The 13,518-nt window shown below is 33.0% G+C and overlaps 1 long non-coding RNA gene across 2 annotated transcripts; it reads left to right on the forward strand.

Annotated features, from left to right (window-relative positions):
- Nucleotides 1-4,895: 4,895 nt before the first annotated feature.
- Nucleotides 4,896-11,706, forward strand: LOC132636454 (uncharacterized). Of its 2 annotated transcripts, none has more exons than XR_009581277.1 (3): nt 4,896-5,047; nt 5,734-5,794; nt 6,807-11,706. It is a non-coding gene; the product is annotated as an uncharacterized LOC132636454 (long non-coding RNA). The 2 variants fall into 2 exon arrangements; XR_009581278.1 differs by having other exon boundaries at nt 4,909-5,134.
- The last annotated feature ends 1,812 nt before the right edge of the window (nt 11,707-13,518 follow it).

Genomic DNA, 13,518 nt, shown 5'->3' on the forward strand with positions numbered 1-13,518 from the left:
AAAAGGGGGGGCAATTCATGTGAAGTGTCCCCATCTTGGGGTGGTCTATAATTTGTCCTTCGACACTTTTAAGTAATAAAAAAGTGGCCAAAAAAACTCCTGACAACGAAAAACAAAAAAAAAAAAGAAATTTGGATATATGACCTAATTTCGCAAGGTAATATTTCATAGAAATTATGGCTATTTGGGCAAAGTTACATAAAATTATCCCTTATCCGGCATAGTTTTATAGATATTAAATTATTCGAGATAACTTAATTTTTATAGAATTATGTCGGACAAGGCATAGTTTCTATGAAATCTTGCCTTGTGATTTTTTTTTTTTAACTTTATTGGGTTTGAATTCAGAATCTTTGGTTTCGTAGACCAGTGAATAAGGATACTTTGGCCAATAAATTTTCGTTAAATGAAAAGTAGAGTCAAAAATTAAAGACCAGTCCATATGAAGGGCAATCATATTGATCTTTTCTGTGCTTTCCTTCACGTTGGCATGAACTTTCACCATTTCGGACGCCTTTTGTTTTGCATCTAAACTCACAACATCACTAGACAAGGTCTCCACTCGTCATAAGTAACATTGCTTTTTGATCTAGAACCAATAACCACTTTTCTGGAAGAACCCACAAACCACTAGTTCTCACTTCACCATTACCATTTTGCCATGTCGTTTGACTCTCGAAAAGAGAAAAATGTCAAACAAATTGGAATAGAGGGAGTATACAATTGAACACCAAACAAGTTGAATATTGTTTTTACCACTTCCTTACTTCAAGAAGTCCTTTTTTCTGTTTCTATTTACCTCAGTGATGGACAAATTGATACGACATATTCAAGGGGAGATGTCATCTTGCTTCGTTCTGCGGTGGTTTTCAAGTTAGCACCCGTTTCAGCATATCATCTCGCTCGATTCAAAAAAAAAAAAACGCAATTTTTTATTATCCAGTTCTATATCGAAAACGAGCAGTTGATCCCACAAAAGCAACGCTGGCTTTGTTGCGGGTTCAACTGGAATTGTAAGAATCGTGTATGTTATTCACTGATGTGTATGTTATTAACTGGAATTTCAAGTTAAGCAGGACGAAGACAAAGTATCTGGAATGCAAGTTCAGCGATGTGTCGGAGTGGAAGCGAAGATTGAGGCACCAGTCATTCCTAAGAGAGAAAGCTTCAAGTCTCTTGGATTATGGCTAGACCGCCGCTGGAGCTGGTGGATGAAAATGTAGATGTAAAAGTTTATCAAAGCCTTATAGTTGGCACAAGTGAGGGTGACGGTGATGGTGACAGAAATTGAACGTGGACGTAACAAGGAAACAACTCATCGCGATTTCCAGCAGGAATTGGATAATCTTGATCAACCATTAAAAATAATTAGTTCTTGATTAAGAAAAATTTTGAGTTGTAATCACGATTATTAAGAGAAAGAAATAATAGAAAAAGAAGAAGTATGTAGTTTATATACATAAACAAATTTAATAGATGGGGCAAAAAATTGAAAAAAGAACTTTATTTTCCAACTAAAAATAAGCCCAAATTTGAACAGGCTACTGCTGCTGCGTGTATTACATTCATTGAGCTAAATTCTGCTCCCTCGTCCCCACTGTCCCAACAAAAAGAGCTTCAAAAACTAAGAATCGTTAAACTGATTACAACAAGCTTAACTAAAACCCGTGGCTTCACAGTGCGAGCAACCAAGAGGCAAAAAGATGGCGGGTCAACCGAAAACGCCCCCCAAAAAATGAAGTTTCAGTTCAACCCCAATTAAAAATATTTATTTTAAATACCTCACAACAAATTAGTGTATTTGGTAGTTATAATATGTCTGTCACACATTAAACCTTATGGAAAAAACAAATCTACCACATTGATTTTGGCCATAATGGCCCAAATGGGGCTAGGATAGTAAATTCACATGGGTACCTAGATCATCTATGCGAAGTCAATGACATTTCTATCCTTTTTTCTCAATGTTCATCTTACACCATTAATGCATTTTGACCTATTAATTACTTTTTCTTTTTTAAGATTACCTATTAATATTTGTATACAGAATTACGTGAAATTAGTTGAGCACTTTCTTCAAGAGAAGAACTTATTCTAGAGATATGTAGTGATTCTTTTCACTTTTTAAAAAAAAAAAAATTGTGAAGAATGATTAGTAGAAAATAATTAAATTAATCTAATATCTTAAAAATGTCTTCTTACTAACGGTTGTTCCAAAATAAGAGAAAATGAATCAATTTTGCTCTTGAACTATTCGAATGGATAATTTTGCCTTTATTCATATATTTTTTATTTTCATTTTTTGTTTGGGGGGGGGGGGGGGGGGGGAAGGTAGGGGGAGGTGAATATGTGAGAAATATAATAATGCGGCTTTTTTATTTGCTATATTTAGATTATTTAAACTTTTGTCTATATAATAATATAATATATAAATCGTATATGTAATTGAGCATTTCTATACGATATTTGATACTTTGGTATTTTTCTATAAGAACCGAATACCATTTAAAAAAAATGCATATCAAATACTGTAATATCGAAATGGAAGTGTCAAAAATTTCGATTTCGATATTTATGAGAGTATGTGCACCCTTAGCTTCTTGTCTTAACATTTGTGGTTCTTTATTTTTAAATGTCCTTGCATTTTTTAAAGAAATAATAATATATTTTTAGGAGGAAATATGGACAATAAAATGTGAATAGGATGCAACCCTTGCTTGCTAATGAAACAGACATTAGTACGTCGATATTTATTAATTCTTATAATATTATTGGATATTTTATGACCACAATAGTCTTTTGAGACAGTTATCAGTTCTAAGGTGTAATTTTAGTTGAAGAGGAATGGTGGCAATTTTTGCCTCACAACGGGTGCACATGGGTGAATTGTGAATAATACTCCCTCAGATTCAAAAAGTGTCTATTTAATCATTTACACACCCCTTAAGAAAATACTAATTTCTAGGTAAAAATAGGTAATTTGACTAAAGTACCTCTAATTAAATAGGTATTGGAATTTTGTCACTTAACACTTAATAAGAAAAAATCTGAAAAAATAAGATTAATTCTTTCTTGATTTGATAAGTGCATACTCTTTTTGAATAAAAAAAATAAAGGTTAAGTGGACACTCTATTTTGACCGGAGGAGTATTGTTTATACTACATATTTGTTAGACCTAGAAGTGTTTATACTACTTATTTCATATGTTATTATTATATTTCTCACAAATTCAACCCACTCTCCTCCTCTCCAGAAAAAAAGAAGGGCAGAATTGGTTCTCTTTCTCTTGTTTTGGAGCAACCATTAGTAGGAAGGGTATTTTTGAGCTATTTCGATAATTGACATGCATTTTGAGCTAAAAATGTAACAAGAAGAGCATTTTTTTATAACGAAGGGTAAATCTGACCTATTTCGAATAGCATAGGGATATTTTTGGGCGTTTTCCTAAGAATCAATTAACATTCAAATTCTTTTATTTTTTATTGAAATGTGTTTTTTAATTAATTAAATATATTTAATTTTTTTTTCTTATAATTAATATTTTAACTTTTAAAAAATTTAAAAAAAATTGGCATCTCACGCCCTTTGGAGCAGTGTAATGCACGCATTGTGCCACCTCAACATTTTGTGTCCAAGTGACACAATTAAAGTGATTTTGGAGGGTTCAGATGTTAGGAGTCTCAGTTGGGAGGTCTAAATGAATTTTACAGACAAGTTCGAGGGTCTGTCGATGCGTTAAGCCAATTATTAATTATTTTTTTATACTATATATAAGCATGGGTTTGAGGTGGTTTCGTCGTCCACCTCCAACTTATGTAAAAAAAAAAAGTGAACCCCATATTTTAAAAAATCAAGCAATATCAAAAAACAAAAAACAAAAAAGGTGGACCCCAAGCAATATAAAAAAAAGGTGGACCCCATATTAAAAAAATAAGCAATATCAAAAAAAAAAAAAAAAAAACGTGAACCCCATATTAAAAAATCAAGCAATATCTATGTAATTCTCAGTATCCCCCATTAAGTCAATAATGGTGATTAATTTTTCAAAAATAGTTCCGAATATATTATTATCAAGCTTTATTTTTTAAAAGTTACCATTACAACTGATTACATTTTGTAGTTCCATGGGTGATATCTTACCTCACCAACTATAATTCTATAATCAAATTAATTGAATATTGTTACAATTGATAAAATAAATTACTCCGATGTTTATTGTGGTACTGTTTAATATCCTAAAATGAAACTAAGATGGGTACTACATTCTCAAAAGGCATTTTCCAATGTCTTAAGTTTCTAAATATATATGGAGCACTGTAATAGCCAAAATAATTTATTAGTACATACTTATGATAAGTTAAGTAAAACAAAAGGATAGAAATCTTATACCGCATCTATGCCCATGTTATATGACACAATATACATAATCCCCATATGTATAAAAAGTTTCACGTTTTAGCCTAGGGGAATAGTAGTTCAAATGACGTTTCCGTATTTAGAAGTAGTTAAAAATTTAATAAATTTTGAAATTTTGGTTAAAATTTGATTAACGCGTAATTTAAAAAGTGTCTATTAGCCTCTTAAATAAAGTCATATAAACTGAAACAAAGAAATAACATCATGGTACAAATTATTGAACCCGTGCTTCCAAAATTTCTATCTTTACATACGTGACTTTCAAGAAATGTTGTAGAATATATTAATTCTTTTTATAATTGCATAAAAATAAAATTATAAATATATATTAAATAAAATTATAAATCTATGTTGGGCTCGTGCTGGCACAGGCACAGGCTCTGGTATCTAGTTTAACTTAACTATCTAATAAGCATGAGTCCCTGGACGACCAAGGATAATTCAGTAATGTGCCTTTGGTCCTCCAGGGGTACTTTCGGTATGCTATAGGACACTACAACATTCTGGAATGGCCAAAAAAAAAAAAAACTCTCGAAGCATCCATCTTCCCTCTTTGGCATTCCAAAATTCAAAGTAAAAACAGACGCCGGAAACATCTGCTCTTGAGTTCTCTGTCTATTACGATTTTAGGTATGTTTTTCTGCTACTAACTCAAGTAAAATAGAAGAAGCAATCGAGCAATTTTGCACTTGGCTTCCAAGGTTTATGAGCAGGAAGGTGTATAATTTTTTTGCTTTTCAATTGTTAATATCAATATAATATATGTGCTTCCTGATTCTCCGTTAATATCAATCAAGAAAGTCAACACTCGACATTCTTCAAGTTTATTTTTTGATGTATTGTTGTAACGAGTGATCTTTCAGCATATACTATGGGCTTTCCTTTATGGCTTTGGCAAGCACTTTCCATTCTACTACTTGTTTTCATTTATCTCTCCTGTTCTTCCTTTTTTCTCTCTGTAATCTGGTGAGAACCATTTCTGCTCAGTTTTTGTTCCCATTGTTTTTCTATTTTCTCTGCTTAGCCCCTTTTTTTTCAGTTTCTGTCCCTTGTGATTTTCCAATTTATTCACTTCGATGTAGGGGAGTGGACAAAATGAGTTTCCATTATGATTATAATCCTTCTCTAATTATTTAGTCTTCCTCCGTACATGGTGGTTTGGCAATTAGATTGCCCTTTAAATTGAGGGTCTTCCTGTTTATATCCTTTTCACTGTTACTTATTTAGTGGATTTTAATTTCTCAATACATGACATTATCGAATATTTGTGATTCATTTAGGTAGAACGTAATGATCGCAAAATTTTGATTTCACAGGTTCCTGAAAGTGAAAGCTGCTCGAGATGGGAAAAAAGGGACACTACTTCGACTCTAAGAGGTAATTTATGCACCTTTTCTTCTAATGGTATATGCTTAGTTTTAATGCTGAATGGGTATGCTTTATATTTCATGTTATATTGATAGATGTGTGTATTTTATGAACAAATTAAACGTTAAGATTACTCAAATTTAGACTTCAATAAAGAAACTTAATGAAAAATAGAGGTCTAACAATAAAAGAAAGACAGACACAACCCAAATTGAGAAGGCAGGGAAACATACATATCCTGGTACCAAAATAATGTGAAAAACCTTAGCCTAACGTATCACATACAGAGAATTGACTCCTAGAAAAAAGGCAGCACCTCTAGAACGAGGTCGAGAGGAATATACTGTGAGAATATGTCTTCACTCTGAAAATTCTACTGCCAGCCGTGTTCTTCCTCTAAACCCAAAAGCATAATTCCAGGGCAAGCTGCTATTTTCATTCCCACATACTTTTTTTTATGTGCAAAGAGTTGTGTTTAGTAGTAGTTTATATTTTCTTATTAGCTAATGTGGTTGAAGTTTACAACCCATGTGTCACTCCTAACAATGAACAACCAACTTACTATTTCAGGATACATTTAAAGAGCTACATACATTATGGTACTTTCGATTAACGTTAGGGATATGTAATGAATAGTATAACTTTTACTGTTGGCTGAAACCTAACATGTGTGCTTCAATTTGTTCAGGTATTTGTTTTGAACTCATTTTGTAGATGTTTTGTGTATTTCATGTGACTTGAGGTTAAGGTTGTAGTATTTCTTTTTCCATTATCAGTTCATCATAGACCTTTTTCTAACTAAACTCTACAATAGTTGTATAATTTAACGGCATGTGAGAAGTTTGAATTTTATGCTTAATTTGGAATAAAGTCGAGGAGACAATTTCTTTCATGTTTTTATGAATTGATCGGAATTGCTCTGAACTACAGTTATTTTGTTGATTTTTTAATATTTCTGGATTGCGTGTTTGTAGAACTCATTTCTTAAAGGTTGATTTTTCTTTTTCATTGGACTTTGCAGGTATGCATTTTCTGTTGAGTCCTTCGAGCACTTGATAGTATTGGTAAGCTCAGTTACTGTCTATATAAATCTTGTTTATACTTTAGGAACTATAAGGAGATATGAACCTCAAAAAGCAGATGACCAACCATAATATATTGGATAACACGATAGACTAAAACCAAGTATAGTTATAGAAGTTGGATCTTGTGCATGTAAAATTGTGTAATTATTTTAGCACCTTAATCGTTTATTATCAAACAGTAGATTGACCTTTGCCTATATAAGTTGTTCTCTTGCATCAGAACTTTGTATGATTTATGTACTTAGTAAGCATTTGAGGAAACATGTTTGTCAAATTATCTTTCAGGTATTTCAAAAGAACATAAATACTAATTTCTAGGTTAGAGGTGGCCTGTCAATTATTTTGCCTATATTTTGTTTCCTTGATTGATTTTGGGGTCCGGAACAAATCTATTACTACTTTGTTGTGCAATATATCGAGAGTTGGCTTCAGTGCTTATGTGTCATTGCCAAACAACAATTTACTTTATGATGGGAAGAGTTTGGAATGGTTTTCTCTTAGAAATACTCAAAGTTACAGAGAGCTAAGAGTTTCCAGTTTCTTAATATTATGTCAAGCTGATCGTAAGAGATACTGGTAATCCTCCTCATTATATTCATCAATTTTAAATAAATAAACAATTTAATGGTTATGTGAACGCCAGACTATAGCTGGAGTCTCATAATGCTGACTTTTTTTTTTGGTAGAATATTTTCTCTGGTTCAAGTTTTGTTACATTTACTCCTATGTACTTTGTTTTACCTTGATTTTGGCAAGCTATAGAGACCAACTACCAATTACAATTGACTCTTTAGCGTAGGCTCCTCCTCCTAATTGAGATAGGGATCAAAGGTCTGATGGACTTCTGGATTTAAGTGGTAAAGACTTCTTTGAAATTCTAGCAATGATGTTGATGCTGGCGATAAATGGATTAGAAAAGCCAGTGAAGTAGCAGTGTGTTGTACTTCAATCTTTCATGGGTAAGATTTTGGAAGAAGCAGTTACCATAGTCTGCATGGAAGAAAATTTTATTGCATTTAAGATTGTTATAATATTATTTTTCAGTACCTGAAAATATTATATTGTTGACACCCGATTTTGTCCCTCCTTTATTCCAATTCATTCTTTTGAGCTTCTAATAATTATTAATAAACTAAATATATTATTTTCGTCCTTACTTTATTATTAGGAATTGTCGCTTTATTAATACATCGTATATTACTACTTACTCATTTACATAATAAGCTATAATCTAAATAATATCCTTACTTCATTATCATGTTACTTATATTTCATTAAATTACACCTTATTAATGCTAATGGCTAAATTATTATATCACATTCCCCACATGATTATGTTAATTCAGTCCTTAATTAGTCCTAAAACTACTTGGGCTAAGGCCTAATTCGTGTGAAACCAGCCCACTACCCGTTTCAATGACCCGACCCACATTCTTATTATTCATCTTCCCAAACCTATTCTTGATACCCAAAAAAGAAAACGATTCAACCGCCTCCCTCCTTTCTCTCCTTTCTCCATTTTCAGTTAACCCCTCCCCCTTCTTTAGCCATGGACAGAGCTGTCGTTCTATTTTGGTGCAATCTTCATCTCTTTCTTCTGCAACATTAGGCGCTCTCATTGACATCTTTTTTTTTTCTTTTTAATCTGATTCGATCAATACAAAAGTCCAAAAAAATTTAATGATCTCTGAAAAGAATCACCAAGGGTGATTCGATTTTAAAACGGCTAGCTCATCTCAATTCCTGCCCAAAATATTAGCCTAAAAACCCTAGCTCATCACTATACATAGGGGCTTTGATGCTCATTTTAGGGACTACCTTTTTTGAGCTGCAAAACCATTGTTTCTCTACCTTACTATCGAGATTTCACGTCTGAGGACATTCGAGTTCGAAGTCGTTTGTGTTGGACATAGATCGGCAATCTAAGATTCCTGCCCCAGTTCACTGCACTAGGAAAAGGTCAGTGCAATCCCCTTCTTCTCCTCTTTTTAGTTTCGATTGGATTTTGATTGGTATCTGTGATTCCTTATTTGCATGTGTAAATGTTTCTCCTTTTAGTTAATTTTTGCATTTATTTGTTTAGCATGTGTGTCAGTTAGTCTTATATGTTCATTTCAGTTATGTCTTTAATATATGTCTGTTGATAGCCATGTCTCTTCAATTCAGTCTTATGTTAGCCTTAGCTTAGTTTCTTAATATAAGTTAGACTAGTTAATCTGTGTGTATGTAAATGTTGTTGGTTATTGCAAATATATATAAGTCTTATCCATGTCTAAAGAGTACTTGACTGATTTGAGCATGTTTTGGACTGCTATATGCTATGACTTGAAGGCATAGTCATACTTGTTTAGACTACATTTGTGCATATAAACACATGTGATAGACCTGTTAATCCACTCTTGTGTCTTGTATACGTCCATTGTTCGAATTGGGGTTAATATTGGCTTGTTTAGACCAGAATGTGTAGTTGGATATAGATTTCTTGTTGTTGTAAATCTGCTTAGACTAACCGTACCTATTATTGCTTGCCTTTGAATGGTTCTAGCCTGATCTAGCCTCAATAATCAGTCCTTTAAGTTGAATCACCCTGTAAATGTCAGTAGTCCTTGCTGTGATGTTTAACCAGGTTAAATGATAAGAAGAAAGACATATGTGTGTGTATTTAGAGTATACTTTAGTTAGTACATTTTTGGGGAGATTAGTTGGTCATTATGGATTAAGCTTGAACCCTCCCCGATGTTAGCCATGCCTGGGATTCATGGAAATCCCTTGGAACTTGTGCAACATCGGGAACACGGGGGTAAAATCTTTCCAATATTAACCCTCTAAACATCCTTATGAATGTATATACACGAAGTATACTCAAATATACACGATGTATACATAAGCCACCTGTTTGTTATTTGCATGCTTGGTTTCTCCATGTCACATAGTTTAGTGTTTTTGGCCATTGCATCATGACTCTGCTGGCTGTTTTCTTCAATCATTACTTATTTGTGTCTTGCAGAAAATCTACATTAGTTTACAGATGGCATTGCCATTTTAAAAATGATCTGTTATTCTCTCCAAGTGAAGTTCCATTTTTGCAAGCTGATCTAATGAAACATTTTGGTGAAGAACTAGCTTTACAAATCTGCAACACTTCTATTTTTAGCTTCATTTCCCAAGTTTTGATTTTAACTAGATGTAATGGTCATGTGTAAGTAAAATAAAATGGCAGTTTTGACAAAGGAATGCTGGTTTGAACTATAATTTGAGCTTCAGTATGGGGTTACCAATGTTTAGTTGTGTTATAAGATTAAGTCTTAAGGACCCCTTAGTAATCACAGTTTCAGAATTTGCACCTAAGAAGATATATGAACTTTCGACCTCATTTTTAGGAGTCTGATTGAATCCTCTTCATCTATGTTGTTTAGCTGTTACTCAAAGTCTTTTGACGGGCAGATTTTCCAAATTCTTAGTTTAAAAGCTAAAACTTATATTTTTCTATACCTCTATAACTTTGTGGATTCTAAATATTTTGTTGTGTTATATGAGGCTGTTTTATGTGCTCATCTATTCTAAGAATCTGGAATGATGAAATCCAGTGACTATTTTATTCCTTAATCTTTAGCATTTTGGTTAAGCTCCTTGAAAATATAGTGGTTTCAATTATTGTGTATTCTTTGCAAAATACGATTTTGTATGAGGATAATCTACTAATCTTTATCTCTTTTTTTTTACATGTACACACTGGAGTAAATGGAGTCCTAATTCGGGACTCACTCACCGAAAAATCTCAAAATGAGATTCGGCACCATTACTATACCCGAGCATGGAGTCAACACATTCTACCTTTCTTGAACCACATCGGACAAGCAAAACCCGTGCATTAGAGTTGCCTGTGGCGACTTCTCTTTTTATATGTTCACTTTGTTCCCTTTTCTTCTTGTTATTTTTGTTTGTGTGATTTGGGCTGTTTTGGCTGGATATATGTGCTTAACATAGGATTAATTAGGAGTATTTCACCTAACCCCTTTAGAATTTCCACTCTTATTATTAATAGAGAATTTATTCTATCTTATGGAGTATTTACCTCATACATTTAAGACTTTAAAGGATTAGCCAAATATTTGCGGGAGAGTGTGTATATGTATATAAAAAATAAAAATAAAAAATTTACAAATTGGTTTTAGCGTGTCTTGAAATTAGATCTTTGAAATTAAAAGTTCTCGGCTTCTTTTATTGAGTTTGTTATGTTGACAAGGATAATAACTTCAGTTTTGCCATCTTCTTTTCACAGTAAAATAGCTACTCTTATTTTTAAGTAGGGATTTTATTGAACATTTCAGAGACAATTATCCGTGTTTGCTGTCAAACTATGTCTGGTGCCTACTGCCTTTGTTGTAAGCTTTGTGCCGTTTGCAAGCAATGCGCATTTTTGTGTTTTTTTTTTTTTTTTTTATGTGGATGCTTGTTGAGTTAAAAAATGATTTTTGCAAACTGTTTTTTTAGTGCATCTTTGAAATTGGATTTTAACTATATTTCTTATCTCATGAAGCTTTTTTTACTAAGTCCGGACCTATTGTTTTAAACGAAAAAGGGATTTTAAAGCTACTTTGCGAATTAATGTTAGCTAGTTGGTCACTTAATATTATTTTCAGTAGTTAAAAATTGATACTTTAACAGTGAGAAATTTTAAATTTTAAAGATCTTGACTAGTACTAAAATCATTTTTACATGTACTACCTTAATTAACTTAACTACTACTATCCTCATAAATCTCCCTTCGTAACCTTATTAATGTCGGCATATAGTTGCTAACTATTTTCTTAAATATACAAAAGGCTAAATTTACATTTTCTTAGCTTTAATTTCATTAACCTAAGTTTGGCCGGTTAACCGTAGTTAACGAATCTTAAAGGATGCTTAACCCCTTCCCTTTAGGATAACTAAGAATCCTTACCTAGAATCATTAAGTCAAGTAGATTATTAATCGAAGTTAACTTTTAGCACTTACTTAGTTAAAATAGATATCCTAATTCACCGTTAAAATAATTGGGCAGCGACTCCTTAAGTTAAATAATTAGAAATCACTAATATGTTGTACTCCGCTTTGACCCGGTTAAAATGGGGTATAACATATATTCTTGTGGATTGGTGCAGATGGGATTTTTTGTTGAAGCAGTGCCAGTTCATATCTTTCATTTCATATCATGTGAGCTTTTCTATGTTTACAATATTAAGATTATACTTGCCCTTTTTCTGGGGATGATGAGTAAAACGTATTGTCTAATGTCTCCCGCAACACAAAATACCTATTTTGCAAGGTAACTAGCGGAAATCCAGTCTTGAAGTCTCTCTATGTATTACATTTCTCATATGTTGGTACCTTTAATTAGTTTTCTCATGTGCTTGACTTGTTAACGTATCAGCAAGGTATACTATGATCACACATAGTGAGAAGATGGCATGGAACTTCAATGATACCTTTATGAAGACTACTACGAAGTGCCACATATTAAGTTTAGAAGGTTGTTGTGCATTGCTATGTATTTCTAAGAAAAATGAGGCAAAATGTTGTAAAGAATATGTGAATAATTGATATAGAACTTCAATGATAAAGGTGCCGCCCCGCTTAATAGGAATAGGATGCACTTACCAATCGGTGAAAGGAAAGAGCTGGGTCAGCCATACTTGTTCAATTTATCTCTTTCAACTTGGATCCCATGAGGCGGACCTTGGAAAGTTTTAACATAAGCAGTAGGGATTCGCAGATCTTCCAGACGTAGAGCGCAAAAATTGTATAATTTTTATTTTTTCATTATTATTTATTGCTTGTAACTAAGTTAAATCCAATTATTCATATAAGTTTATTCACGGCAATCGTTTAAGAAGATGAAAGAAAAAACGCATATCAATGGATCCAATCGATATTGATTTTTTCGAGGGAACCATAGCCTGACAAAAGGTTCGGTCCAATTTGGACGCCCATTTAGGAGGTGCCAAACAGACCGGAATCGCTAGTAATCGCCGGTCAGTCATACGGCGGTGAATTCGTTCCCGGGCCTTGTACACACCTCCGAAGAAAAAAATGGGGGCTTGTTATTCAACAGTATAACATGACTTATATACTCGTGTCAACCAAGGCGTATGTGGATCTATTCAAATTTTTAATGAAGTTGATTGGAAAATACGGACTTCTCTACAGAGAATTAGAATTTCCATATAGTATTCATCTTTACCTGGTGATAAATAAAGCATCCGTACCCCGGTTGACCTCTCAGAAATTTCATAAAAAGGGGATGTGGCCTCACACATTAATAAAAGTTCTCTTAATTGAATTGCAATTAAACTCGGCCCAATCTTTTACTAAAAGGATTGAGCCGAATACAACAAAGATTCTATTGCATATATTTTGACTAAGTATATACTTACCTAGATATACAAGATTTGAAATACAAAATATAGAAAACTAAATCAAAATCGGATCTGGTGTATCATAAGGGATTTGCCTTTTCTATTGATTCCTGCGGATTGGATCAAAAACAATTCTTGAATGAGGCCAGCTTCTGAGAAACTTTGATTTTCTGCTAGCCCAGCACTAACTCTTCGATATATTTCTTGCTGGAAGTACCCCTGATCCCATTGATAACGAGTGGGCCCAAA

Source organism: Lycium barbarum, chromosome 4 (assembly GCF_019175385.1).
Source record: "Lycium barbarum isolate Lr01 chromosome 4, ASM1917538v2, whole genome shotgun sequence".
Lineage (NCBI taxonomy): Eukaryota > Viridiplantae > Streptophyta > Magnoliopsida > Solanales > Solanaceae > Lycium > Lycium barbarum.